The 12,479-nt window shown below is 41.7% G+C and overlaps 1 long non-coding RNA gene across 1 annotated transcript; it reads right to left on the bottom strand.

Annotated features, from left to right (window-relative positions):
* Positions 1 to 11,435: 11,435 nt before the first annotated feature.
* On the bottom strand, positions 11,436 to 12,479 carry LOC147897867 (uncharacterized). The gene is made up of 2 exons (XR_015541626.1): positions 12,039 to 12,479; positions 11,436 to 11,654 (listed from the first exon to the last, which is right to left on the bottom strand). It is a non-coding gene; the product is annotated as an uncharacterized LOC147897867 (long non-coding RNA).

Genomic DNA, 12,479 nt, shown 5'->3' with positions numbered 1-12,479 from the left:
GAAGCTAGGCACAACGTATTCTCGTGGAGCGATTTCCTCCATTTCGAATGCGAGTTTGAACAATGTTAGGTCCATGGCTACCTTGAAGAAGTGCGATATGCTCATAATGTAGATAACAATTTCTCATCCCAATCCGTGATCAGCAAGGTCATGGTCCACTTGAATTGTTTGATGAATGACTCGGCTTGTCATTGGCTCATGGATAGTACAAGTAGGATTTCTTATGAATAACCATATAAAATGAAGTCCACTCCTTGATCACCTTGACAACAAAATTTTCCCGTGATCACTCACCAACTCAATGGAATAGCCAAACCAACATAAAATATCCTTGTACAAGCACTTGGCTGTATTATCCCAGAAAGCCCATGCTTTGACCCATTTGGTGCAGTAATCCATTGTGGCTCAGCATCTGATCCAGATCAGAGGGCTGACCGAGATGTGGACACAGATCGCACCATAGTGCGAATCGTCGATCATCTTTTTGTAGCGTGGGCCACCAAATTCCGGCTTGCAACAATTTCTTGGCCATGATTGCTCCTGCAAAGTGGGTGCTCACCACCCTGCAATTTGCCTCTATGAGCACTGCGTCATGTTCATGCGACAATGCACATCTGAGCAAGGCATCCATCAAATGCCTGCAATAGAGTTGACCAACCACCACTTCAAATCCTTGGCTTTGCAAAGCCAACCATTTGCATTGATCTCTCATCATGTACTTCAGCATCGTTCTTAAATTCATCCAAAAAACCAATTCATCATACCATGACTAGGGGGTTTCTTGATGCACCTCCTCTACATTGCTTTTTGTAGTAGCCACCATGAAACCGCACTGAGGTCCACATCCGAAAACTCATCTTTGATGTTGGTTGTAGGCTCGTCAGATTCCAAATGAGACAAATAGTCTACAATCGCATGCCGCGATCTAGGCCTATGTAGCACTTCAAAATTCAAATTCTTGAAGAAGTAGCATCCAACGCACAAGTAGGCTTGTGAGATTATGTTGCTTGACCAGATACAGGAGTGTGGAATGGTCGACATGGAACATGAAACAGGGACCCAAGAGATAATGCCAAAATTTCTTCATTAAAAAGATCATCCCGAAACCTTCTCGTTTTGTCACAGAATAATTCCTCTGTATTGCGGAGAGTCTATGGCTAGCCATATCCTCTTGCATCAACACACTACCCACTGCTCAATCAGATGCATCCACAAACATATGGAGCATTCTGTCCCAATCCGGAGGTATCAGGACCAATGCTTTGGATAATTGAACCTTGAGTTCGTGGTAAGCCTTACCACAGTCTTTGGACCATAAGAAAGCTTTTGGCTCCAAATGTGCCACGGCATTTAATGGAATGGCTATGTGAGTTAGGAACCGCAAGTGTCTTCCATGCCACCGGATTTTCCCCAAAAATTGCAAGCACTCCTTTGGACTTGATGTTGCAAGTGCCTACATGATTACCACCACTTTGTTGGGGTCATCTACAATCCCTTCTGTGTCAATGACATGCTACGGATCGAAAAGCCACACTTCATCGGATTCAGGTTGAAGCACACTTCTCGACAACATTTGAAACATGTCACAGGTGTTCCAAGTGACTCAATCTTGCTTCGAACCACTCATCCAAGAAAATCCGTGTAAACTCCATCAAGTACAAATTGAAGACCTCTTGCATGGCTATTTGAAATGTGGATGGAGCATTATGCAACCCGAACCACATCACGGTACAAATGTAGACACCCCATGCGGTGATGAATGTTGTCTTATGTTGATATTTCGGGGCCATCCAGATTTGGTTGTACCCACTATATCCATCCAAGAAGGAATAGACCTCATGCCCTGCCACTTCATCCAACATTGAATCCATGTAGGGAAGGAGAAATGGGTATGGCACGGTTGTAGCATTTAGCTTCCGATAATCCATATAGATCCACAATCTCTTATTCTTCTTGCATACGATGACAATTGGAGAAATCAACTCTGGATTCTCGATCAGCGCTATGAATCCCACTTATAGAATATGCTCCAGTTCTACCTTGACTTGCATTGCCACATGCAAACTCATCCTATATCTCTACATTTTGGTTGCTATGGCATCCTTCTTTAAGTTCACTCAGTGCTAGTAGAACTTAGGGTCGAGGCCCTACATGTTAGAGTAATTCCATGCGAACACATTCACAAACTCCATCAGTAGTGACACCAGAATTCCTCATCAGGAAGTGTGCTAATCTTCACCAATTTGGAGATCGCATCATCAGCTCCAAGGAACACTATGTTGAAGACATCCTCCTAGACATAGATCACTTGCATCATGCATTCCTTGAATTCTCGCTCCTGCTCAAAAACATCCTGCAAATCCAAATCCATTATAACTGGATCATCCATCGACACAACCTACAGTAGTGGAGTTGCCATACCGAAGAAGGGTCCAGGCAGGAGGTACTATGTGGAGATTGCCTTGATATCAATTGTGAACAAAGGTACCCGATCCAAGTTTGCCCGCCACAGAAACTCTTCCTCCTCATCATCATCCAAGCCATCCGCCAAGTTGATTGTTTTAGCCAACAATGATCATACATCTCCTTCCCACACACACGTCGCCCCTAATGGAACATGGACTTTCTTCTTACAAGGTATTGAGGCCCCCACAGAAGGTATCCAAGTTTGCCCGCCACAGAAACTCTTCCTCCTCTCATCATCCAAGCCATCCGCCATGTTGATTGTTTTAGCCAACAATGATCATACATCTCCTTCCCACACACACGTCGCCCCTAATGGAACATGGACTTTCTTCTTACAAGGTAATGACAAGGTATTGAGGCCCCCACTTCTGTAATGACATCTCTCTGTAATGACAAGGTAGAGCCCCCCACTTCTGCTTGAGTCTGGCTTGCTAGCCATAGCCAAGGTCAACCCAACAAAAAGCTATAGTACTCCATACTAGGCGCCTCCATGTTGAGTACTACAAGTGAGATGATGAAGAAGATCCCTACAACCTCCATCACCATGGCTTTGAGTATTCTGAGTGGCCTAGCTCACTGTTGCTATGTAGATCTGCCATCTACACCAAGAACAGTGCTAGCTCCCATTCCGACTAGCCCATCTCCTGACAAGTCTTCAAGGGGAAAATGTTGACACCATTCCCTTTGTTAATGAGCACTTGTGAAAAGAGTTGGTCTTGTGCTCTCGCAGAAATAACCGGCATGTGTACATTAGTGAGTGGCACTACTGGGACTGGAATTGATGCGGACTAAAAAACATCCACCTCAAGCACTGTAGCTTCACCAGTCAATGATTGGATGAGTTGTTTGTGAAACTGCGACACCAACTTCAACAATTGGCCAAGGGAAATCTGGATTGGTGCATCTAAGAGATACTCATCTTCGGATTCATCAGATCGGGTGGCTACCATTGTCATCTTCTCTACCTCATCTGCCACACTGATTAACACTAGTTTTGGAATGGCCTTCAGAGGCTAGGATCCATCCCCACCTTGAAGTGTCCCCTGTGCTACCTTAAAATGCTACACTTCCACAAATTGCACCTTACGGATTGTCTCTGCCATTGGTTTTTGAACTGACACCTCTTTTGATGGATTTGCCTCTTTGACCCAATCGACTACCTGTCGTCACACCACTTCTTGTACTGGCCACTATGGTAGTGCTTTTGTCTTTTTGGATGAGCCCCGCACCACTTTGTCAGAATAGGTCACACAACATTGACTTCATATGTGACTTATGGATCATCATCCACTACATGCTTGGCATTTTCTCAGTCATCTCCTACCACTCCAATTTTTGTTGGTCCCACTCTTGGGCCTTTGGGCATTCATTCTGGCAATGACCCTCTCCTAGGCAGAACAAGCAGTTCTTTGGTTGATTTCCACCCCGATCATGACCTCCTTGTTTGCAGCCATGGCCTCCTCTACTACCACCACCTCTAGAAGGTCTTGGGACTCTACATTCCTAGATTGTTACACATATGCAGCTCTAGGATCAGTAGACATGGGTGTTGTCCATTGCATCTATCCCTATGATCTCGGGCCTTATCCTTCATAGTGACATTGGATTGTGGTGTTCGTATTGGTCATGCAGATGGCACACCACTTCTCATTTAATGCACACTCCATCACGAAATGTCCTAGATTCGAGCAGTGAATGCATTAGAGTTATGTTCTTCCTCAGCAAGGTGAGTGTCCTCTGGATGCCATAGAGCTCCCTTTTACTCCTTTAGAGGTCTTTTTGGGCTGCTTCTCTTCTTTGGCTTCCGGCTACTCACTATTTTTTTTAGAGAAACTCTCATCTGAACTCTCATCATCGGACTCATCGTCACTAACTATGTGCTTTTTCCTTGATGATTTCTTTCTAGATTCACTTTTCCCTTTAGATCCCTTATGATGCTTAGCTGTCTGACCTTGAAGTGCCTCTCCCACACGGGTCGCTTGTGTGATCACATCATTCAAAGGCATTGTGACTTTGTCCACAACCCCCACTTCCGTTCGCACATCCTTGGCTAGTCTGGCAATAAAGTATTCATTAAGCACTTCCATCGTAAGTTGCTAGGTGTGAGAAATGCATTGTAGAAGCCGACAAGATTGAGCCTCATAGTCTTCGACATCCTAATCTCCCTGCTCTAGGATCCATAATCCTTCTAGAGTTTGTAGAATCATCTTCTCTTTGCGAAGTCACCTCAAGAATGTGACCCTACTAGCATCGTAGGTTTGATAGTGATCTGCAAGGTATTCTGCCAACCATCTTGATGCCTTCTTCTCCAGAGTAGACTCAAACATTGCTTCCTTCTGTGATGTAGCCACAGCACCTTGTATGTTAAGTGTCTAGATCTTATTGAACTATCAGCCATGTGCAGCCAGATCATCTCTAACTTTCCCCAGAATTTTGGTATACTTGACATTCATGGCTACCATGGGAACTGCAATGATAGGAAATATCGGAACAACAAGCACACTCAGATTAATAGACACAATTGGAACACTAGGCACCAATGGAACAACGACCACCTTCAGAACAATAGGTACCACCGGAACAACCGACCACCTCCATTTGTCAAAGATTCGAAGTGGTGAGCAAACCTCATGCCCTGGATTCAATTGCCTCGTAGTCAGTGAGGACGGTTCATTCAGCACTTGTTGCCCACCCAAAGCACGTCTCTACAAAATTTGAATATGTGAATAGATAGCATAGAATGGCATAATCCCAAGAGATGCTAGTCGGATGTATATACCATGTGCAGTTGCAACTACCATCCACATGCGGTTGCGAGTACTTGCACCTCTAGGAATCCATGATAACCATGTGCACTATTAATGCCTTCACACACACACAACTATGTGCACTATTAATGCCTTCACACTCACACACACACACACAAAGATGAATATGAGTCACTTATGAATGTTTTTTGTTTTGTAAGAGAGATTTTTACTTGTTTCATTGAGGAGGACTTTTGGGCCATTTTCCTTGGGAACTAAAGCACCTTCATGAATCCATGAACCAATCACTTCTAGCTGTCTCTATTTCCATAGCTCTTCTCATTTTAGTACTATGTTTGTATTTGGGGGAAACTGGAGCATGACTCTCAATAGCTAAAGCAAAAAGTCAATCAATCCCAATGACTTTAGCAAAGAATGACTAAAGGAAAGCAAAAGAAACTAACTCTTATACCCTACACAAGCAAGTAATGCAAGGGGTAAATAATAGGCAGCAAAACAAGCACATAGCCAATGACTTACAACACTAAGCAAGCATTCAATGATAGCAACAAGTGGCAAACAATGGACCTAGAAAACACAAGAAAGCTAGCAAGAGCAAGCATGCAATAGCAGCTCAAAGGAAAAAAGAGTGCCCATTTGACCTAAATCTATTACTAGCAAGACACAACAGTGTGGCAAGCACTCAACATGGAAGTAATGCAACAAGCAACTAGCAATAGAGTAGCTACATGGCCAACAACCTAACAACAAGACACAACAGTGTGGCAAACACTCAACATAGAAGTAATGCAACAAGTAACTAGCAAATAAAGTAGCTACATGGCCGACAACCTAACAACAACACATAGTTAAAGCAAAAGCAAAGCAAATAGAGGGTAGATTATGATGATAAACAACAAAAGGCTCATGACCACAAGACATGCAATGATGAAATTAGTGAGCAAATAACTGCTATGACCATGCACACAAAACTTCCATAAGCTTCTACAACCACAAACATCAGGAAAGAGGAGGATAGTGACACGTGGTAGAGATAAGGGTCCACCAAGTTTGCCACATGGAAGATATGAGAAAATTAGATTCAAAGCGATACGTGGTAGATAAGGTGGCACATGGCACTCTACCACATCATGTGGCCACATCAGTTATCCCATGTGGTAGCATAACCCAAAGTCCAATTAGTTGGTCACCACATCAATAGTAGTGCCACCTAGCCGCATATTGCCTTGCAACTACATCTCTATGCCACCCAAGCTTAGTGTGCTCCATGAGCACACTTGTATTTGCCACATCATCACATGTTCATATAAGGTGCTCCATTGATACTTCTAGTTTATCTTGATGATTGACCTGCTAACCAATGGAAACTAAGTCCAAGTACATGATGTGCTCTCTGCTAATGGTGAAAGCATTAGTTATAGATGCTAGAATGAAATCACCCATGGATGCATTCAAGAATGTATCTCCAAATGTTGTTGGATATGTGCCCTCAGAGTCTTTCAAAAGTGTCTAATGACACTTTAGCTAGAAATTTACAATCCTAACACCTCATACTCTAGAACCTTATATACAAAACTCAAGTCTAACATTCGCCTTGGGTACTACCCACCACATTCATGACTGTTCATCTTGCTCTTGTCAAAAGAGTAGGTTCAGGATTATAGTCTTCACTCTCAGAAGAGTAGGTCTGGGATGATGATGACACATTCCTTGGTATCTATGCTGAGCATGCACCTTTAACTTCATCATGTAGCACTACTCCCTTGTCCTCTAGCATCTTGGTCCTCTGCTTCTACACTTGATGTCAGATGCACATGGCCTTGGTAACCTTACATGTTATCCATCTTTGTCACTCATGGACTGGGCATTTGGATACGATATTGATGGGCAAATTTGAGTTGCTTGCTTCTTCATCGAGTCCTTCCTATCTTGGCCCTCTGCTTCTACACTTGATGTCAGATGCACATGGCCTTGGTGACCTTACATGTTATCCATCTTTGTCGCTCATGGACTGGGCATCTGGATACGATATTGATGGGCAAATTTGAGTTGCTTGCTTCTTCATCAAGTCCTTCAATTGTCATCTCCCTTCATCCTTCATTGGGGAGGTCCATTTTCCTACTTTATCCTTTGGTCTATGAGCTCCCTCTTGGCCAAAGTTGAATACCCTAAAGGTCAATGGTTGGTTCAACAATAGTTTCTTGCTAATGTAAAAGCCAAGTTAACATTAGAACTTCTAATTGCATTATTTCTTAGAATATCAATCTAAAGGTCTTATTCCCAAATTTTGCTAACTTAGTCCAAGTGTGTAAAGAAAGTATTGCATTAGTTTTAGATGATCGATACCAAGGACTTCTATGGAAAGAAATTTGAAGCTCACATGGTATATTCTTTCTTTAGATACAGATCCTAAACAATATAGATGGTTTATAGGTAGCCTCATCCATTCAAGCATAAGCAATCCAGATCTCATCTATACATCTCATCTATACACTAGGAGCTCGGGGAGTTCGCCTTAAAAAAATTTAGTGTAACACGTGCATTCAAAAGGAGAGGTATTTTAATTCAACTTTTGGGAAAATTTTAACAGAATTACAATAATAGGAGTTTTTTAATTCAATTTTAGAAAAAAATTAATTAGTTCATAAGTAAAGATGGGTGGTTTTATTAGGGAGAAAATTTTAGTCGAGGGGTTTTTAATACTGCATGAACGCACGTGATATGTAGGGTTTTTTTAGTACTGCACCCCTCGAGACTTAGGAGTTGCCAGTTTATGTAGATACCAAAGAAAGGATACTCATAGCAACTCACATATTTATTAGGTATGTGAAAGACAATACAGATTAAAGGTTGAAGTAAGATAGTGATTTTGAATCTCAACTTTTAGCATTTATTGATGCAAATTGGGCTGGTAGTGTGTTACAAGAGGTCTATTGATGGTTGCATACTTTCTCTAGGTTATAGTCATTCTTGTCAAAGTAGGAAGTAGCCCAGAGTGGCTTTTCTTTTATAGAGGTTGAATAATAGGGCTTCACAAATACATTTGTAAAATATTTGGTTTTATAATTTATTGCTGAAGTTTGATCTATTTGATTGGTTTCCCACTCCCATATACATTAACAACATCAGTAGACTACATCTAGCAAGAGCCCTTTTATTTCACGCTCATATTAAGCACATTGAGGTCCATTGCCTCTTCATCCAACAACTTTATTTTCTAGAGATTTGACTTGCTTTACAATCCTATAACTAGGCAAATGGCATATTGTTAAATTACATGATGCAACAGAACGAAAACTGAACAAAGAATAGAGAGTACATAGCAAACTAGAGAGGAACAAACTTTTCCTTCAATATTGATGTAGTACAAATGATGGCTCTGTCCACCCGTGCGGTCCCACAGTGGAGCTTAGATGGCGATCTAGAAAAATACTAGATAAAGAGCTACTAGCTGGAAGATCTGATTTGATCTGAGCTAATCTGATACAATGGACTGGGGAGGTCACCTCTTTACAGCTATGAGGGCCATAGTCAGATCAACGTAGTCGGTGGAGTCGACCAGTCGACCTAGTTGGTAGAGCCAACCAGTCAACCTAGTCAGTGGAATCGATTAGTCATCCATGGAATACTCAGGGAATATACCCTATACCGTTGCCTCGGGGACTCCCGCCCCCAAATCCCCACTAGCAAGAATAAGGGGCTCCCACACAATCACCTTTCTACCATCAACAGTCTCATATATAGACCTCATTTGACATGCAAGTTAGAATCCATCCAGTGTCCTGGGCTCACACATGGCTTCTCCTCATATGGGGGCCTTACAACTTGAGCACCTTGGACCACTGGTGGTTACCAGGAGGGTGGGGGATTGAGTATATCTAACACATATATTTTCATAAACTCCTTCAATGTCTAGAAGTTATCTTCCTTTTGCCATTGAATTGGAATAGAACCCTTCCAACTTAAGAGGAATGTCTAACAACAAAAGATTTTGTGAATTATCCCTGTGATTCAAGGCATATACCTAGATGAATCCAGGAACATTCCCAAACTCATCCTCTAAAAACACAACATAGTGCAGTTTCAATCTCATGATAGTCACTCACAAGGTTGAAAACCATAGCCACAATCATTCCCTACATAATCACCTTCAACCACAATGTGTTTGGGATACATTTCTAGATGTGTAGAATAATAGGATGGTTGCAAATTCCATTGTGGGGATGGCAATTTTGATGTCTAGCAACAAAAGTCATATCACTTCTTATGAAGAGACCTTTCAACCATTAAAATTTATGACTTACAAGAATTCAATTGATACAATAGATCAAATTTTTAATGCTGAGTTGCTTAATAATATGGAATGTTCATTTAAGTCCAAGAACTTTTCATTATGCCTATTATACACTCTAACTTTTATGGGTTTACAATGGAAAGGACACTTTCACTCTAACTTGGATTTGGATTTAAACTCCTTTTTAAACAACACATCATGTAATAAGGGAAATTAAGTGCTTTCTACTCCACCTCAAAGGGATGAAAGTTCCTCTATTAACTAGGTAAGCCACTTGCTCCCTACCCATTTTCACAATTGGAAAGCTCTTTTCCATAAATTTGATAGCTAACATGCCTATAAGATGTCACCCTTGCACCACCTTTTTTAAAACAAGCCTAATGTATTAGGGGACAGTCAGCCCCACTCTAATCCTTATGGGTTTACAATGGAAAAGACACTTTCACTCTAACTTGGATTTGGATTTAAACTCCTTATTAAACAACACATCATGTAATAAGGGAAATTAAGTGCTTTCTACTCCACCTCAAAGGGATGAAAGTTCCTCTATTAACTAGGTAAGCCACTTGCTCCCTACCCATTTTCACAATAGGAAAGCTCTTTTCCATAAATTTGATAGCTAACATGCCTATAAGATGTCACCCTTGCACCACCTTTTTTAAAACAAGCCTAATGTATTAGGGGACAGTCAGCCCCAAAAAAAGGACCTGGCACAAAAAATGGCCTTCCAAAGGGCTAGAACAGCTCAAAAGCCTTGGCCTACACTAATCGAACTATGACCTATCCCAAAATAAAGTTGACCTCTTCTGCCATCATAGACCCACATATGATGGGCTCACATTTCTCCGAATTCTTGGAGAGGTCTGGGGTATATACCTTCACAATTGCCAATAACACTACCTTGCTCCACTTACCATTTACACATTTTCACAACTATATTTCTTATGTCTTTTTTTAGCTCTTTTGTTAGAGCCATGTTAAGCTATTTTGAGAGTTTCTTCTCTACAATTTTTTTACATTGAGAAGATAGCAAAAATTTAGGAGAACCATTGTCTTCAACGATAGAGGCCTTGAGCTAAAACCACTAGCCACTTCTTACAAACCCATCTTCACATCTTTACTTTTCTTGGCCTACCTTCTTAGCTTCTTTGCCTTGGGAAGCTATTTTAAATCCTTCTCCAAATTTCAAGATAGCCAACATTCAAGAGATCCAAAGTATATAATGATAAAGGATACATTATAAGTGAAGGGTATAGTCAAGCGATTACTTCTTGATGAAGAGGGTTCAATCAATTCACATCACGTCATTAGTTAACATACATCATGAACGAAGCAAATAGTGGAGTCTTTTGTAGATCAAATGGAACATCATCCACAAACTAAAGACCATTAAGACAATCCTTGATCTTTGATAAAATTGAATGTAATAGCCCAAATAACACGATGATCATGTCACATCTCAGAAGCCACAAGGAGATCACTATCTCTACTTTCATTCGGGATCACCACCTATACTTTGACAACTATAATACAATCGAGGAGATCACACCTTGACTGTAAGAAAAGAGCGACTCAAGCAACGTTTCAAGAACAAAAACGTTACCCTCCCAAGTGCTTATATAGATAAGGTATGACTTAGGGTTAAAAGAAAATGCACATCAAATGCTGCAGATTTTTTGAATAAGAGATGAGAGATGGTCCAAAAAAAATGCACATCAAAAGATTGAGATTTTAATGGACGTCAGATGATTTAAAGCACATTTAAACTGGAGAAGCTAACCTGTGAGTTCAAGCATTTAAGACTACAGAAGGCAACCTGTAAGGTCTCACTATCAAGTCCCTCAGCAAATTTGCAAGACTTCATGAAAGACAATAACAGTACAGACTAAGGGGAAAGATAAGACAGCTTGCAGCATTCCATGCGAAGGAGAAAAGCTGTATATATTGCCTTTAAGCGATGTAGCAATTCAGTTTCAATACTTAAAAAATAGAATTGTAAATGTCCTCACAAAGACAAGATAAGAAGATGCCAAGATGTCGAAATAGCATACGGAGCCGGTTCTTTCGTACAAGGTACTGAAACACATCGGCCGGCATTACCGACAGTAGACATTACTCTGCTTCTCCTGAAAGGAAAAAGATCACTAACAAGTAAGTTGCTGTTCTAATTAGTTTGGTGACATCGTACATAAATGAGCAGCCAGGCGAGACCTCAAGTCACAGGAGGAGCTCAGTAAAATACACAGAAAAGGCGTTAGCTGCTTCGTAATATACCAAGCTCGAAGTTCTATTTAGAAATATTACAACATTGCCAATGCAGAGCTATGGTCCAAACTAGGAGTGACGAGTGTCGAGCAAAGCTTACGAGTAGCACTCTCACCCCGGCCTGTCTCTTAAAGAGTTATATATTTCCTCTGCTGACTGAGGAAGTGTCTAAATCTTCGAAGAGCAGCGAGAAAGACAGACAAACAGCGAGAGAGAGAGAGAGAGAGAGAGAGAGAGGCGCTTACATTTTGGCGGGCAATTCTCTCCAGAAATCGAAGGTACAAAGCAGAGCACGGAGACGAACAGAAGGTTCTTCTGGTTCAGCTTCTTGAAGTCAACGCGGCCGCAAAGGCAACCGAGCTGAGACTTGGAGGTCCGCAAGAACTTGCAGCAAGGGCTAAGGGGGAAGGGAGAAGGGGGGGCGTCGCCGACGACGTAGGTGCTACAAGAGTGAGTAAAGCCGGAGACGACGGAGTCACAGGAAGGATTAGAGGAGGCAGAAGCAGAGAGAAGAAGACCCAAGAAGCAGAAGGCGGCGAGGAGGCGGAGGGAGGTGGCAAAAGCCATAGCTGGGAGCTGAGAGGGTACTGTAGGAAATGAAGGAAGAAAGCTGATAAGAAAGAGTTGAAGGAAGGTGAAGAAAAGCGGCAATTGAATTTAAAAGGCAAAGCCAGCTGAGAGGCCTG

The sequence above is a fragment of the Dipteris shenzhenensis genome, chromosome 10, assembly GCF_047967505.1.
Source record: "Dipteris shenzhenensis isolate YYH24624 ecotype China chromosome 10, Dip_SZ_1.0, whole genome shotgun sequence".
NCBI classification, from domain to species: domain Eukaryota; kingdom Viridiplantae; phylum Streptophyta; class Polypodiopsida; order Gleicheniales; family Dipteridaceae; genus Dipteris; species Dipteris shenzhenensis.
The sequence above is the reverse complement of the archived record's forward strand: the minus strand, read 5'-3'. Positions and strand labels throughout refer to the sequence as shown.